Source organism: Phaenicophaeus curvirostris, chromosome 11 (genome assembly GCF_032191515.1).
Source record: "Phaenicophaeus curvirostris isolate KB17595 chromosome 11, BPBGC_Pcur_1.0, whole genome shotgun sequence".
Lineage (NCBI taxonomy): Eukaryota > Metazoa > Chordata > Aves > Cuculiformes > Cuculidae > Phaenicophaeus > Phaenicophaeus curvirostris.
In genome coordinates, this window is record NC_091402.1 from 3,665,929 (window position 1) to 3,677,517 (window position 11,589).

Below are 11,589 nucleotides of genomic sequence, written 5' to 3' on the forward strand. Positions count from 1 at the left end.
AACCCCCCCCCAACCCCCCCCCACTGGCCAGGGACACGTCACGCTAGATCAGGCTGCTCCAAACACCATCCAACCTGGCCTTGAACACTTCCACGGAAGAGGCAGCCACCACTTCCCTGGGCAACCTCTTCTGGTGTCTCCCCACTCTCATCGTGGGTTTATAGCCATTGTACCTCATCCTATCACTACAAGCCTTTGTGAGCAGTCCTTCCCCAGCTTTCACCACAAGCCCCTCTCCCTTTTGCCCATGTAAATGGATTAGTGATCGGGTATCACACCAGAAGCTTCCATGCAAGTGTCCCAGAACTGCAGCAGGCCAGCAGTATCCACAATCACTCCATTCGATTGGCTGCCATCACTTTGTTTAGAATTTCACCATTTCATCCTGCTGTTGGAATGTCTCTCCCTTCCTGCCAGATTACAGGAGCCAGAGAGCCCCACTGAGCCCTGGGACTCGGGAGCAAAATGCCAGCGTGAGGCTGAGTGTGGAGACACTTTGGATTGACCTTTTCCCAGGCTGTAAATCTAATATTATAGCACTATAGTTAGGTGTCTTTTATTAGAGGATGAGTAACAACGTGTCTTCCTTTGTGTTGTTCAGTCCGGGTCATTTAAGATGGACTTGGTTTTCTTACTATTTTGTGTGCTGTATTTGTATGGTAGTGTTCTATAACATGCGGTAGTCTCTACTGCACTAAACCAGCCTGGATTGCATCAGCATCGAGGTTGGAAAAGGGGATGAACCTTTCAGGTCCATCTCTGCATGTCACCATATAATGTCACAATAAAACTTCTGCCAACTCTCCTTCTGGCATTTGTTTTACAGCAATGTAAAAACTTCAGCATTGCCAACAAGCTTTGAATTCATAATAGCATTTCTTCCCATTAATCGCTTCTTTCATCTTGGCTGTCATATTTCAGCCTGATTCTTATGGTCTCTGGTTGCCTCGGTTGCCTACACTACAGTCCTGTTCACAAATACTTTTAGTTTTAATTACTAATGTTTTCAGGTGATAAAGGGAAGAAAAATAATGTGTGTTGCTAAGGAAGCACTCAGAGCTTCTAAATCACTAATGTGCCTACACTGCATTAAAAGAACCCGACCAAACAATAGATCCATGTCACTAAGAAAGAATGCAGAGAGAAAATCATATATCCTCAATTTTTTCATCAACTCTTTATTTTATCATTTTTTCCCAAAGTCCCAGAACCTGACTTTTCCATGAATCTTTGTAACAGGACTCACGCCCTTCAGATTGACAAAACAACTGTAATACAACTTTCCTAACTTCTGTTGTTTTGCTGGTTGTACTTCTGGTACTGTCCATATGGCTAGGAAACTCCAAGCTCAGTCTTGGTGGCAATCTGAAGTTACTGTCATTGAAAGTTTTTGTGACCGATGCAGCCAGTAAAGTCCCCTGAACAAATAAAAACTGTTTACTTTAGTGGAAGGAACTTCAGATCATATCCTGGACTCTCTCTTAGTCGAAAATGGCAACCCTGAGTGAAAAGGCTTTAGTCAAGATGTGTCACTGCTGGTGACACATGAGTTAATCATCCTCTCTAAGCATACTGCCTCAAACAGTACTGCCCTAAACACAATTTCAGTGTTCTTATAATATTGGATATTTTCAGCTGTGTTTCATTACAATGGGTAAAATTTCCCCCCAGCAGATAGAGTCTTCTAACAGCATTTGGTTTGCCTACTTAACTCAAGAATTAATTTGGCTCGTTGTATCTTAATAAACTTGCAATTCTTGTTTTGCAGGTTTCTCTTTGACATTTAGGCAAAGGATACTCTTGTAGTTAACAAAAGTGAGAGGCATGACATCTCTTCCTGGCTCAGTTAATACTTCCTATAGAAAACAAAGCAGACAGAAAACAAGGTAGAAGTACAGAATCTTCCCATTTCTTATGCGTGAGGAAAAGATGTGTCACTGAACAAGTTCCAGACTTCTCCGTTGTGTTAGCTCTGCCCCAAAAATTCCAGGACTGAAGAACAATTTATGAATAACAGTGCCCAAAGGAACTGAAGTACAGGAATAGTTGAAGGTAATCTATTGTTTCAGCAATATATCTTTTCTAGTGCAGACTTCTTAGAAGTGTTGGACGAAGAGCCAAATCATTTTAAGACCACATAAAACAACAAATCACGTTTTACATCCGATGTTCTTGCATTGTTTTCCTCTGTGGTCAGACATGTGGGTAGAAAACTATTGCAGTTGCTGGGCAATTGTCATTGCTTCTCAGCCACATGTTTTTATTGTTAAAGTAAATCTTACTTCATTTTGTATGTGGGATTTTTCAGAACCAAGGAGATCTTCAATAATCCCTATGGATTATAAGTAGTCAAAAGAGACACTGCTTTTGGAGTGTGGCTTAGTTGGAAAGAACTTGTCAGCAGTGGTTTCAGAACTAGTGGTTGCTGTAGCCTGTTTCTTTCCCCATCTCCAGCTGTTCCTTGACCCTGACGGGAGGCTGGTGCAGAGCAGGAATACACACCCATTGCTGCATGGGTGCTGCATGCTCCTGAGTGCTTTGCCTTAGCCTCTGCAGTAAATTCGATTCCAGGCGTATAAGAATAACCAAGGCGGAGAGTACTTGTTTTTAAAGATCAGTGAGTGACATTCTCTGTCTAAGATGACTAGATTGCTTGTCACATTCTGTGTTACAGTGTCACATAAGAGAAGCGTCTTTTACTTGGTTGAAGCCCACTGGGTGAGCAGCATCCACCAAGAGTAATCTGCAGCGAGAGAATCACCTGCTGCAGAAAGAATCAAAGTGAGTCTTTAGTCAGCTCTCTGTGTTTGTTTCTTTAAAAAAACCTACCTGTTGAAAGAAGCCTGGTCGAACACCCAGTGAAACCAGTTGTATTGAGCAAGGGAAGGCTGACTGGTTAACGCTAGTCCATATAAATGACGGTTCAGTAAGCATCAGTGGTGACCCTAAGAGACTTTGGAAGTACAGAAGACATAATCCACTGGATGATGCAACAGATAACAGGAAGGATCTGCCTGCTTCTTCTGTAAAATGTACATTTTCAAGCTTTGTGGCTGAATCATTTTGCGGGCTTATATATACGCATATATATTGCGGTTTTCACTGTGTCTATGCCAAATTACCTACGTACAGTCTTCTAGGGTACAATTATTCTGGTTGAAGAGAAACAATCATTCTGACTGATTACAGATGCTTAGTTCAGTTTGGTTTGTTATAATTAGATGATGAGATTTCAAATAATTACTTAATGTGTATAATAATGCAAGAATGATTGGTTACCTCATGACTGTTGCACAGACATCCACACTTAGAGTCAGGCAAAAGGAACTTCATTTACTAACCACACGGTTATCCTTCTATTTCTCTAAAGAGGCCAAAACCTTTAAATATGTCTGAAAAATGACTATGTGATAGAGATATATAAATCCATGCAGCAACACTTAGATTATTTGGCAGGGCCCAGCGGGGACTGGCTGCTGCCAGGGGCATGGAGCCAGGAACCACGCGTGATACCAAGGTGATGGGGCAATGATCTGGCCAGGCAGGGCCCAGCCCCACAGCAGCCAGGCAGGCAAGCCCAGGGGTGGCAGCTGGGGTCAGCCTGCAGTCCGGATCATCAGATAAGCTCCTAACGAAGAGGCAGGTCTGAGGTGATGCCAGAAAGTCAGTTGGCAGATCAGGGTCAGGTCCTGTAGGACTGAGATGAAGTCTGGTAAAAGAGGTAAGATAAACCTGCCTAGGAAGGCACTGTGAGGTCATATCCAACAAAACCTGTGACAGTGTACCTGAGTGAGAAAACGTCTCAACAAAGTCTTCTAAAAAGCATGTTCTTTGACCTGAAAACAACACCCAAACCTCTTTTTGCTGTTCTTCTCTAATTTTTATACACCTTATGGAATAACCTGTTGGCTCCCAGCTGCTCAGTATGCTTTAACACTTTGCACTATTTCCATCTTCAAGCTATCATTTCCTTTTATTGCACCAACAATTGTCCCTTTGAGCCAGTTGTTACCTCTGTGAAGCTGGCTGCATAGTTAAAAGTCACACTACTATTTGATGGTCTGTATATTACCTCAGAGATACTTCACACAGGAGGGAGCAGTCTTTGCTGATGGATGCCTTTAAGACCACACACACACAAAAGGCTGAAGAGTAACCTACTAAACCTAGGGTGTAAAGTAGCTTAGGCACTGTACCAGGATGATAATAGTAGATGTTCCTGTGCAGGCGAACTTGATGGAGTTCTCATATCCCTCTAAAATGGGCTATTCAGGTTTTGTAGGGCTGCTGCTATTTTTGTGCAGTGTCTTAAGGTTACACATTACAATGTAAAGCCAAGGTCAAGAGGTACCCTGGGTTGTACCGGAGAGTGCGCTGGAGCACACTGAAGTGTATTATCAGCTGTCTGATCTGCGGGCATCTGCTGCAGTCAATCTGTAGCCATGGGTGCTCGCCTGCTTTCAAAGGCTTTTGTTGCGTCTCACAGTGATTTACACAAGTGAATAAAAAATTTAAGTTTTGATGATTAGGAACCAGTGTCAGAAGATCCCTACTTAGTGTTTTATTCCAAATAGTACTAGAAATATTAATTATTGATTTGATGTGATTGGACTATAAGAGCCCAAATCTTCCATGATGTGTCTATCAGTTGAATGCTTGTGCAATTCTGTTCAATTAACAGGGTGCTTCCTGATCTGTGACTCCAGAGGAGTATCAGATCAAATGGCTGAAACTTTTCTGTGCTGGGCAGTCATTCTGAACTGTATGGAATGGATTATGAAGTCTACATTTGAGATTCATAATCACCCCATCTTGTATCAGCGTATGTTTACTGCCAAGCAACTGTAACCAGACACCAGAGATTTTACCTTGCTTAGGAGGCATCCCTGTGTGGCTGTTCCAGTTAACTTTGGAGAAGAGGTTCCTAGGTAAAAAGTAGTATGTCAAGAGTGCAGTGGCAGCCCAGAGATGTCCAGATGCTAGAACAGCTTCCCTAAGTTTTCAAGAGGCACCTGTAAGCAGAGAAAATAAGACTACTGGACAGCTAGAGCCTAGAAGAGAAGTACAAAAGCAAAGCTGCTTTGTCCCTTCGCACTCCCACCTCTCCCCAGTGTCAGGTTCCTAACCTAGTTTGGATTCAGTAATAGTCAGCTTGGATCAAAAAATGAGACGAGTTCTTTATCTGTACTTGACTTGACTCCAAGCGATTTCGGTAAGAGGAGGCTGAGTAAGGACTTGGCTGTAGGTGGATCAGAGACTTTGCAGGGTTTATTTATTAAAGGTATCCCATTTGGTGTCCTGTTTGCTGCCTGCCAAAGCAAAAGGGATTAAAATGCCCCCCCCCCCATCTCATTACTGAAATAATAAGTACAGCTTTTTTTTTCTCCATGTTTTTACTGGAATAATCCGTCAAGCAAGGAATTGAGTTCTTGCACCATGCCACAGTCTTCGCCAAGGAAGATTTATCAGCATGATAATTTCGTGGAAAATATTATAGCCACATTCATTTCAGACATAAATTCTGTGTAGAAAGATAGACATCTAATGGGAAAAAAGTTTGTGTTAATATTACAGAGATTTATCTTCTTTATTATTTTTCCCAGTGTGGTGCTTTACCTGAAATAGTGCAGAGCATATATGAGAGGGAGTGAAGTTATCCCACTTCTTATTGAAACACGGATAACGACAGCATCTTTCAGCTTCATTAAATAACAAGTAGAAGTACAAACACAATTATTATGAATACTCTTTTCATAACCAAAAGATGATTAAAAAAGATGATCAATTAATGCTGTGCAAAGCCAAGTTAAGGGGGATGTCTGGCAGGAGGGAGCAGCATGAGTAACACAGAGTCTGGGCAGAAATTATCTAAAAAATGTAAACATTATCAACAATAAAATGATAATTGAATTCCATGGTAGTTTCCACCACCTAACAAATGAAAACAATCAGGCTCTACCAATGGAGATGGCAAACAGTTCTGTAGTTCCTAGAATATTTTTGTGTGCTAAAAATAGGCATGTCTCACTTCTATTGCATGAGAAACTACAAGCTGAGGGTGAGTAAAAGGTCATAAAAAGGTGCTTGGCTTGAAAGTGGAAAAGCATCAGAGCAGACATATCAGAATCAAAAGTTGTAGTAAAGTTGTGTACATTAGATATTCTGCAGGGCTGAATTAATAGGGTTGCTTTAATTATGTCATAAGCTAGAAGTTACAGCAATAATACAGATGAGGCAATGTTAAGGGTTAAAAAATAAGGAGATACTATGGGGTTCACCGGCAGTGCAAACATATCGTATTTGGAATCATAAAAGTAAAGATTTACACATAAAAACTCTTACAAGACATCCTGACTTCCACTACTTTCATGTCAGTTCAGTGCTAATTAGATAGAAATGAAACAGTATTATCCTCATAATCGTATTGTAGTAGAATCTCCCTGTTGTAACAACCAAGCTAAGTTCACAGATCTAATTGATTGCTTCAACCAAATAGAAAATGCTGTCAGCTTCAGTGCAGGCTTTTAGTAAGTGGCACAACCCTAAAGCCATAAAGCGTCTTTTTCTTCTTGATGCATACGGCCAGGTTCTGCTCTTCTCCCGTTGGGATATTCTCAAGTTGTTTTAAGGATATCAGTTCTAGACATGCAAATGGACATCATAAAAACATGCAGAGCACTGGGTTTTGCTGGCTGTTAGAAGGCAGGCGAATGGCCCCGCATCCCTCAGTTCAGTGTGTAATGCTGACTTAAAGCCACCTTTGTAAGCCAGTCCCATGGAGGCTGTGTATAAAGGCTCAGCCCAGGATATGCTCTGCACTACTTTTGCGGTGTGGTTAGTGCTGTTTTCATTTCCTCTGAGTGTATTTCACTGTTTTAAGCAAGACTTTTACTTAGGAATAAACTACCCTCATTTCCTAGGCTGCTTCTCATTAATATGTGTGAAATTCGACTTGGTAGAAAGCTACTGAAGTCTCGCATTTCAGAAAAGGATGTACTAATGAGCACGTATGGTCTACTATAGACACTCATAGTTTGTAATTCATGGTAGGTTTGATCTGCTCTGTATAAGTACATAATTTTCTTCTGTTTTCCAGCTTTTTTAATTGATTAATCATAAAATCTTGTGGTGCATTAGTCTCAGGGAATCTAGGAACTTACAGTTAAAGAGTCTCAAGGAATCTCTATAACACACAGTTTACCTTAATACTTTTACATAAACTTATCTTTGGTATGAATGCAGAAAGGGCTTCCATTTAACATTTGACCTTTCAAAGTACGTTTCAGCACACGTTCTTCTTAAGAGACCTTCCTTCTCGCACTGAATACGTTCAGTTCTGCTACTTGACCTGAAAACTGTTTGGAGTTACAGTTAGGCACCGGACATGTGTGCAGGGACACGGGTGCAGAAGGGCTGGTGGAGATGTACAGCAAATAAAGTCTAGACAGGAGCCATATGTTGCACAATGCATGTTGCTCTCGCGTTGCTTAGAAGAAGCAGGGGCCCTGTGGGATAAAATGAAGCTCAATGATACAGTTAAGAGCTTCAGTTCCATTCCTGTGATACACACAGGTTGAACGGAAAGCGCTGTCACTCGGGCCTTCCGTACCTCAGGGGGGATGGGCATTTCTTAAATGGGAATCTGCAGGTGTGAAAGCTGAGGGACTCTGTACAGCTGGTGTGGTGCTTTTTAGACCAGAGGCTGCGTTAACACAGCACACTGAGAAGGACAGTCCTGGATTTTCATAGGTTTGTCTCATCAACCTCCACTCTGTGCACATCCAACACTGGAATTGCTCAAACCTTTATTCAGTGGTAACTGGTGTGGGTTTCCAAGCGTTAAGCCTACAGAGAAGCTGATTGATTCTGTTTTGTAATGTATGCAGTGACATTTTGTTTCCCCTGATGCTTCCTTACCATGCAGTTTCTCTGGAGTGGCTGGAAAACCCATTTAAACGTTTTGTATAACTTCAGAATTACACATAGTGCAAAAGATTCTTGTCTCAGGTATGGCACAGAGGTTGTGATCTGTAAACTCCTGTCTTGCTTTGCCAATGCCACAACAGGACAATGTGTCTCTAGTCCCTTACTTCAGAAGAGTGGCTTCTGTGGCTCGTAATGGAAAAACCCCCTATTATTAAAATGACAAGATTAAGCACTGTGATATCCTAAACTGGCTGAAACAAACACTTAATATTCCTCCTGTGTTCTGTAGCTTGACCAAACTGCATGATAAGGAACAGAAGTGAAGAGTCATTATCCAGTCTGCTGCCCAAAGAGAGCTCATTCATAGCAAGGGAAAGAAAATAGTGCCCAGTGAAAGGGGATGTCCTTTGGGAAGAGAGAGGAACAAGTCTGCCTGCAGTATGGGTTAAATATTAGATGGCTTTTTAATGCAAAATATTAAGTGGGTTTTTTTAAAGATCTTAAGGCTGATGGAGGAGTCAGAATAAATCCCAGTCTTTCAGTGGAAATGCTGTTTGAATTTCTTACCCTGCTTCAGGAGCAATAAGACTTCACATTTTAAGGCATTTCTTTGTCCCAGTGGTTGACAACTATTAGCCCGACTTCACAGCATCTTGGGAATAGAACACGATAAACAGGATCACTGCTGAAGTGTAGTCTCTTGGGTAGGAAACAGCATCTGCTTAAAAGCTCTGCTCATTAGATTTGGCCGGTATTTTGATCCTAGTTCTTCTAGGAAGAATTTACAATAATAGTACGATGCAGGAATACACCACCTATAATGTAATTTCTAAGAGAGCTGCCAGGAAAGTTTATTTTTCAGTGTCGGATACAGATGGGTGGAGTAAGGTGTTTATTTGTACCCCAAAAGGGGATTCCCAATAAACTATGTGAGTGATTTAAACAACAGTGGTCTGTTTGGTGAATTATGTTGAATTGTGCATATGGATTTAAGAAGTGCAGACACTTGATTTTCAAGACATCTTTAAATCCAGGCTGATGGCACAATATACACTATGTATGATAACTGCTTCATAATCTGTGTAAATGCTTTAAGAGAAAATGGTGCAGAAATAGTATTGGTTTACAGCATTCATTATTCAAGAAAATGGAGTAAAAAGGCTCTATTTACTAAAAAATACAGTTTGTTTTTAATTAAAAATGTAAGAACTTCTCTTAGCCCCAGATTATTAGTATTCGCACCTGCTTTAATAGGTACAATTGACAGTGAAGTCTTTCTAAAAAAAAATACCTTCCTTTAAGATTCAGGCAATTGAAATTCTAGGCATAATTATACCATAAGCATTCATCTCTGAGATTGGTCACAGTAATAAAACGAGTCATCTGGAAGGATGTTTTATCCGCATGAGACTGAAAATGGCACAATGCTGGTATTTAGCAAAAGATAGGAAATAGGAGGTTGTACATGAAATTAAGAGAAAAATTGGGTGCCCCTGAAAACTGAAGAATAAACAGAATTAACTGATTTCTGCCTTTGAAGAGAGGGCACATTATTTTTCATAAATGATCTTAGTTTATCATAAATTATCTCTTCAGTGGGTACAAGGATGAATCACATTATCTGCCAGGGTCATGACTATTTTCTTGGAAGCAGCTCTCAGGTAGCTTCAAAGAGGGAAAGGTGATAAAAGTGATGGGAAATGGACCGTACATCAAGAGTGTGTTTTCCTGTTTTGAGTTGCGAGTGACCTTGGGTGTTGCCTGATCCTTCTGTTGTTAGTTCATTCAGTGACTAACACGTTGCCACTGGAACATTCACAAACAAATACGTTAATTAGTCAACCTGATAAACAGGTTTGTGGTCATGGAACTCCTGCCAGCCTTCATGAGTAATTAAAAGCTCCGTGCATTTGGGTTAATAAAGCTGCAATGGAGGCCTTCCCTTGTATTCCTGACTGTAACTTAGTCTTGGTACATCCACAAGTTGTGGTGTAGATGGTCCTGATGCCTGAAATCTCTTATCAATACCATGACTGACAGACGGACTGTTTCTGCATGGAGCTGGGAATCTGTGCTCCCTAAAGGCGATGATTCCAGCAAGCCTGGACAGGTTTTCAACTTGAAGGAAGAACAGGAAAGCATGTTAATCAAACAGCTCATCCTTCCTCATCTCTTCCCCTTGTACATGTATAAAGAGAAGATCTGTGTGGGCTCTTCCATTAAATTTCCGTTTAATGACATGAAACCTCCCTCTGCTAAGACAGGAAGGTGCCTCTGGGCCAATCCATTGTATTGGTGAATATAATTGTTAATTCTTCAGGTCTGTGTATCCAAGCACTGAGACTGCTCCAAACAGTAACTGCAGAGTGCTGATGGTGTGTGTGAATTTCTAGACAAAATGCAACTAGAAAACAAACACAGATATTAGAATATGCAAAAGGATGAAGACCAGGCACTCCAAAACATGCAAGAGTTGAATTTGCTTATAGAACCTTAATTTAGGAATCTTGCAGACAAGATCACAATAGCCCTTAGTGAAATAATGAAATGATGCTTCTTCCCAGCTTCCTTAATTTGTGTTCCATGCTAATGGAATGTTTACCTTGTCGGAAAAGCTGGGAGATGCACAATGAGACAGGAAACTATGGGAAAGGGTAAGGACAATTTTATGTCTCAGAGCACTGAGCATTGACCTGGGTAGCTGAATTCTGTCCATGTTTGTGTCACAGATCACCTGTGTGAATCCAGACAGGTCACACAAACTAAACTTTTCACGGGTGGTGACTAAGTGTATGTGCTTAACATTCATAGATTCTATATTTGAGACACTCAGATGTGAGGAATGACCTCAGCTGTGGACAGATCCTAACCCTGAAGTATGAGAGCACTGGAGTTCTCAGAAAAGAGGTCACAGGAACTTCTAAGCTAAGGGTCATCCTTGGAAAGCGTTGAATTGGTTTTATTCAGTTGTCCCAATGCAAACGGTGTGTCTCACCTGGTGGGGGAAGACATCTGTTTTGAAAAATGTAGGGAATTGCTGTCACCAGCAATCCACCACAGAGTCTTCCTGAGGAAAATCCTGCTGAGTAATATCTGCTACTCTGTCCTTCTTTGGACTGCCTCTAGGTAGACAGGAGAGCCAGTGGAAGAGATGACAAAGTGAGGAAGACAGGGAAATTTCTGTCTTTCCAGTTTTAAAAATTGCGTCACTGATAGCACCATAGGCTAAACAACAAGGGTTTAAAGAGTGCAACAAACTGCTCACACAAATGTCTCCATGCTCATCACTCTTTTGAAACAGAGGCTGCTCAAGCGTGCTTTCTACTAATACAGATCCTAAACAACGTGTAGATGCACTGCCTGCACCTAAAGCTGTTAAGCTTTCTGTCTGCTTCTCATGCTTCCCCATCCTACCGTTACATCTAAATCTACTGACTCCTAATTCTCAAAAGTCCTTTCTGAAATGTACCCCACCCCACAGAGGGGAGTTGTGTAAGCCAGTCTGCACATGCGCAGCTCTAAGGCTCTGACTTAATCCATCGCAGTCAGCCTTCCCGTGTCTTGGGTGTGATGCTGACCTCAGCAAGATCATGGTACCTCGTTATTGCCTGACACACTTGATATTTTTTTTACTTCTCCTTACCTCCACCTCTCTAAAAAATT